This window comes from Geotrypetes seraphini, chromosome 9 (assembly GCF_902459505.1).
Source record: "Geotrypetes seraphini chromosome 9, aGeoSer1.1, whole genome shotgun sequence".
Taxonomy (NCBI): Eukaryota; Metazoa; Chordata; class Amphibia; order Gymnophiona; family Dermophiidae; genus Geotrypetes; species Geotrypetes seraphini.
Genome location: NC_047092.1, coordinates 68,014,541 through 68,031,157, shown reverse-complemented (window position 1 = coordinate 68,031,157; position 16,617 = coordinate 68,014,541).

The window sequence follows — 16,617 nt, the reverse complement described above, 5'->3', positions numbered from 1 at the left end:
TTGTATCATTAGATAATGCAACACTCAAATTAAACATATTCAGATACTAGTGTTGCTGGCATAAGAGTTTTTACCTCATGCCAACATGTTTCTTTACATCTTTATTACTTTTCAATTCTATAACTCCATCCAATTATACTTCCAATTAATATCAATCATCACATGATACATAATCTTAATACCATAACTCAGCCTTCTCGCTCTTTTACCATGCGGGAAAACTAAGCGCAAGACGGGTGCAAGAAAGAAGGGAAGAGATAAAACGCGGACCATACGGACCTCGCGGATCTAAACCCGCACGTCCTTAAAAATCCGAGGTCCGCGCCACTTTTCAGATCCGTGCCACTTTTAGTCTCTGGCTCTGACAGAGCTGTATGAGAATTTAACTCTGACGGATCCTAATGCTTTTCCCTCCCCATGCTAGGATCCGTCACAGTTAAATTCTCATACAGCTCTGTCAGAGCCAGAGACTAAAAGTGGCACGGACCTGAAAAGTGGCGCGGACCTCGGATTTTTAAGGACGTGCGGGTTTAGATCCACGAGGTCCGTAAGGTCCGTGAGGTCCGCGTTTTACCCCTTCCCGTGCAACAATGACTATTGATGCGCGCATGCGCAATGAGCATTCCATGATATATCAACATACCCAATATAAACAGTTCATAGTCAGTTCATAGACAAACAATTCATAGTGAATTTGGCAGATTTTTAAACTTATAGCCTCGCTTTTGTTGCGATTGTGTAGCACGCATCTGGTATCGCTTGCAAAGGCAGCGACATTTACAAACATGGTCGGCGCGCGCATGAGAACCGGAAATGTAAATATCAACATCCCCTATATAAACTTCATAATCAATTGCGCTAAGTTTTATGATCATACCCTCGCTTTTCTTGCGGTTCATAGACAATTGCGCGCAAGAGTTTTATGATCATACCCTCGCTTTTCTTGCGCGTGAACCGGAAATATAAACATACCTGTAAATGAAGAAATGTGGAAGTACGTTCGCTCTCACCAGAGGTGAAAAAATCCGCGCAAGACAAATATTCGTTATAGATCAAGTACTAGCAAAACCAGATCTTTACCTATAACGGACACGGTCAGGCAGCGAAAGGAATGCGGGCTGTTCGGAGGACATATATAATGTGGAAACGTAACCATAGTAATGAAAATGCATTCACGTGACTTCTATTTAAATGCTGTTCAGAGAATATATATAATGAGGTAACGTAACCATAGTAACGAAAATGCATTCACGTGATTTATATTGAAAACGCAGAGTCAAGGGAATCATACTGAACACGCGTTGACGTGATCACGTGTAGCATGACGTGTTAACGTGCTGTACGTGCGCGTGTCCTTCGATCGGCAAGCGGCCTCTAGTGGCGCGCTGAATGCGCTGAATTATCATTGCGCTGAGTTATCTTGCGCTAAATTGTCTGGCGCTGAGTTGTTGCTGCGCTCAATTATCTTGCGCGGAGATATAGTGGCGCGCAATTGTCTTTAGCGCAATTGTCTTTGAGCGCCATTGTCTTAGCGCTGAATTGTCTGCATGATTTTGTCCGCGCGCGATTGTCTTGCGCGCTTTTGACCTGTCACCCTATCTGGCTGCTAGATTTAGCAAGTCAGCCAATGACTATTGGTGCTGACTGGCTATGCCATGTGACATAGCTGCTGACCAGGATATTCAGAGAGAGAGAGATAGCTGGCTAAAGAGCACTGAATATCAGGCAGAAAGATTGTAGATGTCTGGCCAGAATTGTCTTTAGGTTCCAACTATAGGAGTTACCATCGAAGCCTATTTTAGCCTACCCAAATCCATCTTGTCATTTGCAGGATACAAACCATAAAAGTCTGCTTGTCACTGTCCTCACGTTCTAATTACTGGAGTTTCTGTTGAAGCCCTCTCCAGCACATCCTAAATCAGATTGTCATATAATGGGACACAGGCAATACAAAAGTTTGCCCATCACCGGTCTTAGTTCATCACTGCCAGAATCACCATCTATTGTAAGCACCATTTGACATATCAAAAACACAAGCAAACATTTAAGTTTTGTTTATTTATACAATTCAGTTTCTAATGTTCATCTCATGGCCTTTTTGAATTCCATCACTGTTTTGTCTCCACATACTCCCTCAAGAGGGCATTCCAGGCATCAATTACCTTCTCCATGAAAAAGAATTTCATAACATTACTCCTGTCTACTACCCTGCAACCTCAATTCATGTCTACTAGTTTTACTATTTTCCCTTCTCTGAAAAAGAATTGTTTCAGTATTTAAACATCTATATCATATCTCCTCTGTCCTTATTCTCCTCTAGAGCATCTATATTCAGGTATTCCAGTCTCTTCTCGTATGTCTTTTGACACAAGCTCCATACTATTTTTGTCATCCTCTTCTGAACTGCTTCAAGTCTATTTACATCCTTAGCAAGATATGGCCTCCAAGGCAATACTCCAAGTGGGGCCTCACCAACTACTTGTACAGGGGGTAGCAACACCTCCTTTCTTCTGCTTATGCCTTTCTCTATAGCCTAGTATCCATCTGGCTAAGGCCAACATCTTATCCCACTGTTTCATCGCCTTCAGATCTTCGGACACTATCACCCTGAAGGTCCCTTTCCCTGTCTGAGGATATCAGCAGCTCACCTCCTAGCATATAAGGATCCCTTGGACTTCTGTTCCCTAAGTGCATCAAGCTTACTTCTATAGAATAAATTTTAATTGCTAAATATTAGACCATTCTTCTAACTGTTGCAGATCCTTTTACATTCTCTCCATTATGTCCATTCTAGTATCATTCATAAAAAGGCAAGCCTTATCTTCTAAACCTTCGGAAATGTTGCTCACAAATATATTGAACAGAATCAGCCCCAACACCGATCCTTGAGGCACTCCACTACTCACTTTACTTTCTTCCAAATAAATTCCATTAATCACCACTCTCTGGCATTGTCTGTAAACCAATTTCTAATCCGGTTCATCACTTTGGAGCCTAATTTCAGTCTGTTAAGTTTATTCAAGAGTCCTATCAGGAACCCTGTCAAGGCTTTGCTAAAATCTAAGTAGATTACATTTAGTGCACGTCCTCAATCCAATTCTCCGGTTGCCTAGTCAAAGAATTCAGTCAGATTAATTTGGTGTGATTTACATTACATTACATTACATTAGTGATTTCTATTCCGCTTGTGCCTTGCGGTTCTAAGCGGATTACAAGTTAGAGGACTGGACATTTCCAGTAGCATTGCAGTACATGTAATCATGAGTGTGTCCAGTTACAATTGTTAGTCTGGACTTTTCCAGGAGAAATTGATAGCAGGTAGTAGATAGTGATAGGTTGTTTAGACGAATAGAGATAATACTGTTCGGATTCAGGGTGTTGCTGGTGGTGGTGATGGAGGTGGTCGTGAGAATATTTTCTAATACTTTTGTGAGGTTATGATGATGGGAAGTGTTTTTTGAAGAGATGAGTTTTGATTTCTTTTCGGAATACTTTAATGTCTGTTGATTTGGTCAGTAGATTGGTGATGGTAGTATCGATCTTTGCTGCCTGTGTCGCTAAAAGGCTGTCGTATAGTTTCTTTCGTCGTGTTCCTTTGAGAGGGGGGTGAGTGAATAGGCTCTGAGTTCTCCTTGATCTGTGTGAGAGGTTACGGTGTAGTCTGTTGTTTAGGTAGCTGGGTGCTGTTCCATGTATTACTTTGTATAGTAGACAGTAGAATTTGAACTGGGATCTTGCTTTTATTGGTAGCCAGTGTGAGTCTAGGTATGCTTTGGTGATGTGGTCATATTTGCCTAGTGAGTAGATGATTCTGAGGGCTGTGTTCTGAACTGTCTGTAATTGTTTTATCATGTAATTTGGGCATGATAGGTATAGGCTGTTACAGTAATCTACAATACTTAGTACTAGGGATTGTACTACTATCTTGTATTGATCTTTGTTGAAGAATTTTCTTATTTTTCTTAGGTTACGTATTGTGAAGAAAGCTCTTTGGATGATTTTGTGGATTTGAGACTGCATTGTGCAGTTTCTGTCTAGTTGTATTCCCAGGATCTTGAGTGTACTTTGCATTGGGTACTTGGTTGTATTTAGTACTAGTTCTGTGAGAGATGGTTTTTTTTCCTTCTCTAGTAGTAGGAATTTAGTTTTTTCCGAGTTCAGTTTTAGTTTATGACTTGACATCCATTTTTCTACCGTTTCCATTATCATTTTCAGGTGGTTTGTGGATAAGGGGTCTTGTAAAATCCATGTATCTTGTATCCCATTGGATTCCAGGAAATTCACTATCCTTTCCTTCAGTAAAGCTTCCATTACTTTTCCAGTAGCCAAAATGAGGCTTACCGGCTTGTAGTTTCCAACTCCTTCCCTGTTGCCACTTTTGTGAAAAGGGACCACATCCACTCTTCTTCAATCTTGTGGAATCTCTCTTGTCTCCAAGGATTTATTAGAAAATTTTTAAGAGGATCTGCCAGAGCCTTTCTGATCGCCCTCAATATCCTGGGATCCCGTCCAGTCCCATGGCTTTGTCCACCTTTAATTTTTCAAGCCGTTCATAAACACTTTCTTCTATGAACAGTGTGAAATTCATTCCACTTTCATATGTACTTTTGCCAGCCAATCATTGCTCCCAATCTCACATCGCATCACTTATAAAATAATATTGTTGACTTTTAAAACTAGACAAACCGGGCAACCAGAATTCATTAATAGACTCCTAATACCCCACACCACCCATCATATACTCCGTTCATCTTACCAGAACTTACTTGTAATCCCATCATTAAGGGTTATTAATACTATGAGAAATTGCATTTTCTCTGTCACTACACCCACATTATAGAACTCAGCGCCAGCTTATATTTGAGAAATTAATTAATTAGACAAATTTAAATCAAGCTTAAAAACTATGGGGCTCATAATCGAAAGAGAAAAACATCCAAAAACTGGCCTAAATCGGCACTTGGATGAACATTTCTCAAAAACGTCCAAGCGCCGAAAATAAAAACGGGTTTTGGACGTATTTCTAAACGACCTAGATCTTCATAGTGCCGCTCAACGTCCAAAGCTAAACGAGGCATTTTGGGAGGCTAGTTGAGGGCAGGAGTTGGGCGGGAAGTGGGCTGGCTTAGACTTAGTCGTACAGCATGTATAACCGAAAGTTATACAGCCCAGGATCGACGGAACTTGGACGTTGTGACTTAGACCATGTAAAACATGGTCTAAGTCACAAAAACCCACCTAAACTCACCAGATAAGCACTGCAAACACATAACACAGACCCCCACACAGTACCCCAGTGATCACCAACCCCCCCTCATAAAAATTTTATTCACAACTTTAAATTTCAGCCTCCAGACCATCATCACCTGGCAGCCAGGCATAGGAAAGCCTAGTCGGCCAGCACAGAGGCAGCTTAAGTCGTGTTGGGGGTGGGTTAGGGGCCCATAGAGAGGAGGACCCATGCCCATAAGCCCTTGTAATCACTGCATTGATACTTAAACATGTGCACTGCCCTATACACCCCCAAAACCCTTTTTTAATGGCATATAAGTGGCTCCTGCAGCCATAAGGGGTATTGGGGTGGTAGATAAGTAGTTCTAGGGGATTCTGGAGGTGGTTTGGGGGGCTCACTGTCACCTATAAGGGACCTGTAGTGAGGAGAAGCCATGGCACCCTTTTTGTGAAGTTCATAGCAGTGCCCTGTAAGGTACCCCACTATTTAGGTGGCATGTCTGGGTGTGCAGTTCATCACTTTGCAAACCCCTCCCTCGTCCAACAGGGCTTGTTCTAGGCGTTTTGGACTTGGACGGAAAGTTGGACGGAAATGTGGTATAAAGATGGACGATTTAGTGGCTTGGACGATGAGATTGGCAGGACATATAATTAGACAATTTTCAAAAGTAAAAGAAAGTTGGACGTATCTTTCGAAAATGTGTCTTAGGCTCTTTTTAACTTTGGACGACTTGCGAGATGGACGTAAACGGCCCTTTCGATTATGCCCCTCTATGCTCTTTGAAAATGCTTTTGCAGCGCAACCGTCCTTTTAAGGATGTTCTTTTTTAACCAAATTATAGAATTTTCTTCTGACCAGCCTTTCTGCTCAGAAAATCAGCTATGTTCACCCTACCTTTTGTTTTATCCTTATTTGTTCTTTCCTTTCAAAAATATTGTAGTTCTTCCCCCTCCTTTTTGTGTCAGTACAGTCGTATGTTTTAATGCTTAGTTGTTGTCATTGCTGTTTTTGTTCTGGGGTTGTTTTTTTTAAATGTCATTTTAATATTTGATGTCTTTTTATTATTCTGTCTTAATTGTCTTTACCCCACTCAAATGTTTTATGAATGTTAGCCGCTTTGAAACTTTGAAAAGGCAGGATGACAAAATTTAAATAAATTTGAAACTTGAACACATTACAAAAATATTTGCTTAGCATGTTTGCTCTTTCCTCATCACTCTCCAAACATTGGTTTACAGTAGAAAATGGCACGGTGACTGTTTCCCATGGCTGGCCCTAAGGGTAAGCGTACCGTGCTGAGAAACTCTGCTGTAGCAAACAAGCCTTACGTCAACAAGTACATTTCCAGTACAGTGAAATAAATGCTTCTTTGCATTACTAGTAGTGCTATAGAAATGCCATCAGATCAGTCCTTGATACTTCAGACTCTCTCCCTCACTTTTGGTCACAATTTGTTTAGACTTTAATTTTTGCTTCAGGGATCAAATGATTCCTCGCTCAGATGCTTACAACTGGTACAAAACAAAGGGAAGAATGAAATCTCCACATCAAAATCCAAAACCGACAGTGGAGATACCAATAAGTGAAACAGAGACTAATGACAGTAGGTACACCCATGTCCTTATAAAGGTCTTTATTTAATGTTATTCCATGTACTGTATGAAACTCAACATGGGCTGTGTTTTGGTGCTGATGCCCAAACCAGGAGTCCTACCAAGTGTGTAGTATCTATGATGGGATGACCAATATTTCTGAATAGAAAACCACAAGATTAATTTGATGAAAGCATTTGACATTGATCTTCATTTTATTTTTGAATTGCAAGTCATGTAGCTTTCTATTTAGAAATATTGGTCATCCCATCATAGGCATTACAGACTTGTTAGAACTCCTGATGCAGGCACCAGCACTGAGATACAACCCGTGTCGAGTCTCATACATGGAATACCATCAAATAAAGACTTTTATAAGGACTTGGGTCCACCTACTTTCATTTGTGTTGACTTCAGCTACTGTTACAACTGCTACAAATCATGGCAGTTAAGGTGATCATGGGTGCCAAAAGACTGAATCACACCTCCATGCTACTGAGATGACAACATTGGTGGCTCCCAATCATATACAGGATCACTTTTAAAATCCTTACATGTGACCTTTACATCCTCTACACCAGTGTGCCGTAAACATTTTGAAGTCATGGCACACTAAACGAAGGGTTGCAGCTGGAGGGCATCTGGAAATGTACGGACATCGATGTCCACTCATGCACAGATGCCCTTCAACTGCGGCCCTGAGCCTCCTATTACCACAGGGGAGGGGGGGTTGGGGGAGAGTGTGCTGGAGAAGGAGAGGTGCAGAGAGGACGAGAGGCACTGGCACTAACTGCCTACAGGACATGGCTCTCACCACTTAAGTAGTGAGCCAGCTCCGGCACCTCTCCTTCTCATTGGCATCTCTCAGCACACCTGAGAATTTCTTGTCATATAAAGGATTTCTTTTATTTGATAATCAGGTATAGACTACTAAATAATGGAAAAATTCGGAGCAGAGAGTGTGCTAGCAGGAAGAAGCGGAGAGAGGAGCAGAGAAGGCGGTGCTAGCAGGGGAAGAGGCAAGAGCTAACTCCGCCCACCCCTGACATCACCAGCCAAACTCCCCCCATAAAAGGGGCAAGCCAACCGCAGAGAGTCCACAGTGCAAGGCCAGCCGAAGGGAGATTGTAGGAGCTGTGCCTAGTCCTGAGCACATGGTAGAACAGTCCTGAGCACATGGCAGAACAGTGAACGGAGCAGAGAGTGTGCTAGCAGGAAGAAGTGGAGAGAGGAGCAGAGAAGGCGGTGCTAGCAGGGGAAGAGGCGAGAGCTAACTCCGCCCATCCCCAACGTCACCAGCCAAACTCCCTCCATAAAAGGGGCGAGCCAACGGCGCGCCTTAGCGAGAGCACCTTTGCGAAGGGCCTCAAGAAGGGCATCAAGGAAGGGCTATCAACTTTAGCAGGTCTCTTAACTTCTACAACTAGCTAATTAACCAATTGACCTCAGTCTTTCTTCAACTTTCTTCCAAGTATTTCAACTTTCAACTTTCTACTTTCTACCTAACCAACAAGCAACTAAACCTTTCACACTTAACAGGCGGACCACACCAATCACTCTATCCCCAAACCATTTTAACAGGCAGACCACACTATCCTCTAACATTTAATCAGACTGACCTCACTAGCACACTAACAAGCAGGCAACCTTAACTGACAATTAACTAACTACTCTATTTCCCAGACCAAAAACTAACTAGCTACCTCTATCCCTCCAACCTCAACACTTTCTGACAACACCTAACAGCCCCCATCCTAACAAATATTAAAAAAAAAAAAATACCAACTTTTGTAAATGGCAGGTAGAACTAGAAGCAGCAAGACTTCTATCAAGACAGGCAGTCCAGTCACCGAAAGTACCCAGGGGATGGCTATGGTCTTCGTACAGATGGAAGGGAAGCCAGGACGGAGAGCAGAGGTCTCTGTACAGACCGAGGCCATCCCCTCAAAGATGTCTACAGTCTCCACACAGACGGAAGGAATGGATCAGCCAGATGAAAGCCTTTTGCTAGAGCTGAGGAGCCTGAGAGGGGAGGTTCAGCGCTTAAGATGTATCCGAGACGACGAGACCTTCATTGACGGAGTCATCCAGGAGCTGTCTCAGATCACCGAACAGGAACCTGACAAGACCATCCTAGAGACACCCAAAGCTTCCAAACCTGCAAACTTGAGACCTACCGTCGGAATACAGGAAGTGGCTGGGGACGCTGATTCCTGGCAGCTGGTGACTTCCTCCACAGGAAAACGCAGGAGACCTTATTCTGTCTCTTTCTCTCACATACAGGGCGACTCTACATCGACACCACAAATCACCCTGAGGAACAGATACTAGCTGCTACAGGAAGGTCCTGACAATGAGGAACAGGAAGTTGTTTAGCAGATGGTTCCAGTTCCGGAGTCAACAGATCGGCCCACCCCTAAGAAGCGCAGAGTGGTGGTCATCGGGGATTCGCTGCCGAGGGGCCAATTTGTAGATCAGACCTGCAATCAAGAGAGGTCTGCTGTTTGCCAGGGGCCAGGATCCAGGATGTAACTGCTTGCCTGGACAGACTCATCAAGCCCCGTGACCACTTCCCCATGATTCTCATCCACGTCGGAACCAACGACACTGCCAGGAGCACCCCGGAGAGCATACCTGAAGACTTCAGAGCCCTGGGTGAGAAGCTGAGGAGGATGGATGTGCAGGTGGTCTTCTCCTCGATCCTCCCAGTAAGGGGCAAGGGCAGTGCCAGGGAGGATTGCATCCAGAGGGCAAACGACTGGCTGCAGGGATGGTGCAAGGAGATGAACTTTGGGTTCTTGCACCATGGAGAGGCATTGCAAGGAGTACAGGGATCAGACAGGTTATACCTGACCAGAAGAGGGAAGAACAACCTTGGACACCGTCTAGCCCGCCTACTACACAGGGCTTTAAACTAGGTAAGTTGGGGGAGGGTACGGGCACAAATAACCTACCTGGCGAGCTAAGCTGCCAATACTTTTTTGAGACTAAGGTAAGTAAACACCGATCTGGGTCAGGGGAGAGTATACACACTTTCGAGTCTGGGGTTGGCTCACATTATAATTCTGGGTCTAAGGGGAGTACACATTGTAATTCTGGGTCTAAGGGGAGTACACATTGTAATTCTGGGTCTAGGGGGAGTACACATTGTAATTCTGGGTCCAGCGAGAGAATACACATTGCAAATTGTACTAAAGGAGTTCAAGTAGCCCAAGCGGGAATACCCCCACAGGGTACACACATTTCCGAGTCTGGGATAGGAACACACTGTAGTTCTGGGTCTGGGGAGTCCGGGATAGGTGCACGTTGTAACTCTGGGTCTAGGGAAACTACAAAACATGCGAATAATGCTAAAGGTGTCCAAGTAGCTCAAGCGGGAACATCCCCACTGAGACGTAACAAACATACAACATGGAGGGCTATGTACGTAAACGCCCACAGTCTGGGAAACAAGATCCTGGAATTAGAAACAGAAATGAGGAATGCCGACCTGGATGTGGTGGCGATTTCTGAGACCTGGCTCACGGATTCACACGGGTGGAACATGGTCATACCGGGTTACAACTTGCTTCGCCGGGACAGGGAGGGCAAAATGGGAGGAGGTGAAGCATTATATACTAAAGATGACATTAAGGTCACCAGAATCACAGATGTCCACTACACTGGGGAATCCCTTTGGGTAAATTTGGCCAGAGGGAAGGACAAATGCCTGTATCTTGACGTAATATACAGACCCCCAAGACAACAGGATGACCTAGATATGGAATTAATCGGAGATATAGAGAATATCACCTTGCGTGGGGACACAGTATTGTTAGGTGATTTCAACATGCCTGATGTGGATTGGGACACGCTTTCCTCTGCTTCCGGCAGCAGCAGGAGGCTATTAAACTCTATGAAGGGAGCAAGACTCAGGCAACTGGTGTTGGAACCAACAAGGGATCAGGCAATACTGGACCTGATACTTACCAATGGAGAAAGTGTCACAGAGGTCTCGGTGGGCGACACATTGGCCTCCAGTGACCACAGCATGGTATGGTTCAATCTCAGGAAAGGTTTCACTAAATCTACCACACTGACCAAGGTCCTCAAATTCAAGGACACAAACTTCAAAGAAATGGGAGACTTCGTTCACCAGGCGCTACAAAGCCAAGCAGAAACCAATAACGTGGAAGAAATGTGGTCGACTTTGAAAGCCACCATACAAGAAGCAACAAACCACTATGTTAAATCAGTAAGTAAACGGTGAAGGAACAATAAGCCACAGTCGTTCTCTGCGGAGATTTCGGACCTCATCAAGGAGAAGAAAAAGCATTCATCTCTTACAAACAATCAGGGAAACAGGACTCTAGGGAAGTCTATCTGGCCAAGTCAAAAGCTGTCAAAACAGCAGTTAGGGAGGCCAAATTCCGCATGGAGGAGTCTCTAGCGAAGAACATCCAGAAAGGAGATAAATCCTTCTTCAGGTATATCAGTGACAGAAATAAGAACTCAGGCGGGATAGTACGTCTTAGGAAACCAGACGGAGACTATGTAGAAGCGGACTCGGAAAAAGCCCAACTGTTAAATGAATACTTCTGCTCAGTCTTCACCCGCGAGGCGCCAGGACTCGGCCCTCAGCTACAGACAAGGGTTGACGCAGATGACCCATTTAGTAATTTCGAGTTTACACCCAGCGGTGTCTACTGCGAGCTGTCAAAGCTTAAGGTTAACAAGGCAATGGGGCCTGACAATCTACACCCCAGGGTGCTCAGGGAGTTGTGTGATGTCTTGGCGGAACCGCTATCCGCGCTCTTCAATCTCTTCCTTAGTACGGCTAATATCATTCCACTCCACAAGAAAGCCTCCAAGATGGAGACAGCAAACTACAGACCGGTTAGTCTCACATCAATAGTGTGCAAACTAATGGAAACTCTAATCAAACGTCAATTGGATACAATCCTGAACGAGGAGAATCTACGGGATCCCCGTCAACATGGATTTACTAAGGGGAGATCCTGCCAATCCAACCTGATCAGCTTCTTTGACTGGGTGACGAGGAAGCTGGATGTTGGGGAGTCCCTGGACATTGTATACCTGGACTTCAGTAAAGCATTCGATAGCGTACCACACTGCAGGTTGCTGAGCAAGATGAGTTCTATAGGATTGGGCGATACATTGACGAAATGGGTTGGGAACTGGCTTGGAGGTAGGCTTCAGAGGGTAGTGGTGAACGACACCCCCTCCGAAATGACGGAGGTAATCAGTGGAGTGCCGCAGGGCTCGGTCCTGGGCCCGATCCTATTCAACATCTTTATAAGAGACTTGGCAGAAGGGCTGCGAGGTTTTTGTTTTGTTTTTTTTATGCTTAAATCTTTTATTGATTTTTCAATTTAAATTTCAAGTATTACACTTGTACAGAAAGCAATAATAGAATAGATATCAATTACACAGTAAATGTAACTCATAAATTAACAAATTTTGCTATTTATGCTCAAGTCCTCAGCTTAGGATCCAAGAGTCAAAGAAAATTGGCGAAATAGTGGAAGAAATTAATAATAATACATAAGAAACTGAAAGCTATAGCACTGAAATGAGGTCATCAATAATCAAATTATAGGGCTCAAAGGTTGTTTGCATTCAGACGAGACATTGCCACAAAGTTTGTCAATTGGGATGGTTCAAAAAACACATATTTGAGAGTACGGTAACACACAATACATTTACAAGGATGTCTCAAATAAAAAGTCGCCCCCAAAGATAAAACCCCAGGTTTCAGAAGAAGAAATTCATGGTGGCGCCTTTGCGTCTCCCGTGTCAAGTCTGGAAACATTTGTATTTTGTGACCAAGGAAACTTTTCTGTCTATTTTTAAAGTAAGTTTTAACAACCATGTTTTATCAATTGGCAAAGCTAAGGTAATAATCATAGTGGCTGATGATGCTAAGTCCTTCTCAGATGTCTCTAAGATTTGTGAGATATTTAAGGGTTCTCGGTCTGAAGATTTTACTTTTTGTTGTTGGTTTTGTTCTTTATCAGGCAAATAATAAACCGTGAGAATGGTGGTAATGATTCTTCAGGTATCTCCAAAGTTTCCACTAGATATCTCTTAAGCATATCTCTGGGTGTTACCAAATCAAGTCTTGGAAAATTAATTAACCTTAAATTGTTACTACGTGAATTGTTCTCAAGCATTTCAATCTTCTTCCTTAGGTTAATATTATCTTTAACTAGAGTCTCTTGCAATTGTTTCGATGTTATAATTTCCTTTTCTATTTTCTGAATGGATGAGTTAGAGGTATTCATTTCTTTTCTTAAGTCCTTCAAATCTTTATTATGTTCCTTAATTTTCCCTTCGATTTGTTGAAAAGTAGGAGTTATATTTTTAACAAAACCAACCATTAAGTCCCAAATGGAATCTAGAGTCACTTCAGCAGGTTTAATCAATACAATTGGAGTTTGTGTGAATGTGAAGTGCTCACCGTTCTGAAGATTTCCTTCGGGGCTTGTCTTCTGTCCTTCCCCCTCATATTGAGATGGTACTGCCCCAGATATCTCCATGGGGACCCTTGCAGTGTGAGCCCCAGCCTCCAAGCTCTCCTGAAGATCCTTCCTTGCCTCTGGAGAGGAGAAAACCTCAGAATCCGGGGTTTCCCCACCCCTGGGAGAGCTGGTAATCTGAGGCTGCGGGGGTGGTGCCCTGACATCGGGGCTTAGAGTAGTGCCGGGCCCAGGAGTGTCCACCGCGGGTTCGCCTCCCTGTGTCCTCAGCAGGCCGCCATCCGATGTTGCAGTGACCTCCTGCATATGCCGCAGAAAATCTTGGATATTACTAAGACCCGGGGCTCCAGGACGCCGCAAGACAGAAGCAGCACTCCGGCCCCGTCTCTTAGGCATCGCGGTAAGCAAAGTACCGCTAGAATTATTTCAAACAAACACTGTTCTGGGACGAGCAACTCAGCGCGTCCTGCTCTCAGTCGCCATCTTGGTAGGGCTGCGAGATAAAATAACATTATTCGCCGATGACGCCAAACTAAGCAATGTAGTGGGCAAAAGCACAACAGACATAAATTCAATGTCCAACAACATGATACACGACCTACTCCTACTGGAGCATTGGTCTAGGTCCTGGCAACTCAGCTTCAATGCCAAAAAATGCAAAGTCATGCACCTGGGCAGCCAAAATCCATGCAAGACTTACACCCTTAATGGCGAGATCCTAACAAGAACTGAAGCAGAACGAGACTTAGGGATGATCGTCAGTGAGAACATGAAGACTGCCAATCAAGTGGAGCAAGCTTCATCCAAGGCAAGGCAAATCATAGGTTGCATACGCAGGAGTTTCGTCAGCCATAAGCCTGAAGTCATTATGCCGTTGTATAGATCCATGGTGAGGCCCCACCTGGAATACTGTGTGCAATTCTGGAGGCCGCATTACCGTAAGGATGTGCTGAGACTGGAGTCGGTCCAGAGAATGGCCACCCAGATGGTCTCAGGACTCAAGAATCTCCCGTACGAGGAACGGCTGGATAAGTTGCAGCTGTACCCGAGGAACGCAGAGAGAGGGGTGACATGATCGAGACATTCAAGTATCTCATGGGCCGCATCGAGGTGGAAGAAAATATCTTCTTTTTCAAGGGTCCCGCGGCAACAAGGGGAAATCCGTGGAAAATAAGGGACTGGAAACTGCACGGGGACACCAGGAAATTCTTTTTCACTGAAAGGGTGGTTGATCGCTGGAATAGTCTTCCACTTCAGGTTATTGAGGCCAGCAGCATGCCTGATTTTAAGGCCAAATGGGATAGACACGTGGGATCTATTCACAGAGAAAGGTAGGGGAGGGTCATTGGGGTGCCGTCTATTTCTATGTTTCTATATGGCAAAATTCCTTATATGGCAGATTGACCTCACCTGGTTCATCCCAGAATGTACTGTGCAGGGCTGGGTGCAGGGCTGGGTACCACCGTTTTTTTAAGATGGTGGTGCTGGAGGCAGGAGTGAGTGGGTTTCACTCATGTCTCATACAAGGCTTTTTTGGGGTTGGGGGAAGACAGGATTGGGAGACTGGACTTGATATACTGCATTTCTTTGGTTAGAATCAAAGCAGTTTACATATTATATACAGGTATTTATTTGGTGGTGATGGAGGGTTAAATGACTGCACCAACCACTTGGCTACTCCTCATGTTGGCAGATTTCACTAGACACCAAGGAAGTGATTATTTAAGTTGGAGGAAGAGCAGTGCCAGATATACTTATAAACTAAATAAGCTATAACTAAGGGCCTTACAATCTGCAGAGGCCTCACAGAAGTTCAGAATTGGGGGGGTGGGGGGGCTCTGAAAATTTTATGTGGCTTTTTATCAAATGTATTTAAATGTTTGAGAGGTGATTTCTTTAAAAAATATCTTGTAGAAGTTTTGACATTTTCCTCCTCCAATATTGCTCTGTTAAATAAAATGTATTATTTGCCTGCTTTCTTAAGAATTTCAGGGATTCTATCAGGAACAGAAATTCAGACTCAATTGAAAGGAAATATATTGCAGGATTTGTCAACATTATTGGAGGAATCAATTTCTGAAGTCTCTGATAGAGCCATGTTTCTTGTATCATTTGTCTTTGAAAGTGATCATAATTTGGTTCTCAAACAGTTTGTCCAGAATTCACAAATGTTTTGTGAACAAAAGATCTGCATTTATCTGGATGTAACTAAAACTACGCAAGATAAGCGGAATCTGTTCTTTTGAGAGAGGATACTAGGGCCCTTGGAGCCTTTTTTTCTTCTAGAGTACCCATGTAAATGTACTATAAAATATATGGGACTAAAATATGGTTGGTTTTTTTTATCCACAACATCTAAAAACCTTCCTGGAAATGAAGATCACTGGAGTTAATGTACCATCTAAAGTTTGATATTGTTTGTATAACTTTGAAATTCAATCTTTTGTCTTTTCCTTGAAAATATTTATTGAGTTCTCTTTATTAATAGCCCCCTTTGTTGTGGTCTAAGAAGGACTATTATTTCTATTTTTCTTTCTTGTTAAGAAATTTAATGTTTCCTGAATTTATTCTCTTCATGTTTCATAATGAAGTATATAGTTTGTAAAAAAAATTGTTTATATTCATAAATAAATGTTTGAGAGGTGGAATTACTTTCATCTGTATTTTTAAAATAGCATATACGTAATGAAGTTAGGTAATTTAAGTATAAATTTTCTGGTTTTAGGCTTATCAGTTTTCTGATTTTGCAAACAAGCTCATTATTACCTATATTAATAAAAATTATCCAAGGTTCAAGTTCATTATATATTTAATATCATGCCTATCATTATGTCTAGGTAGTTTACAATAAGTTTAACAACACAAAGGAACCCAACGAAAACTGTAGTATCGCCAGCCAAAGCAAAAACAAAAAACAAACTGCAGACTCCTATGTACGAGATGCAGGCAATGTTTATTATACCAAATATTTTATGCAGTTGAAAATACCACCTTATAACAAACCAAGGGACCTGACACGGTCCGTGTTTCGGAAAACACTCCTTCCTCAGAGGTCCATGGTTGCTAAGGTATAAAATAAACTGCAATGAAAGATATAACACAACCGCCTGTATGGTATCCTTCTCCACTTAAAATGTGCGACGCAAAACTAGTAAAGCAAAAGCGGTTTGGAAAACGGTTTGGATGCCGAATTTTCAATAATGACCTGGTATAAACAGTCGGAGAAGTATGACATAAACCATTCAAGAGCGGTTCCTGAAATCCCTGCTTTCTGAAGCCTGGTTAGTAGGAAATTGTGTTTGACAGTATCGAA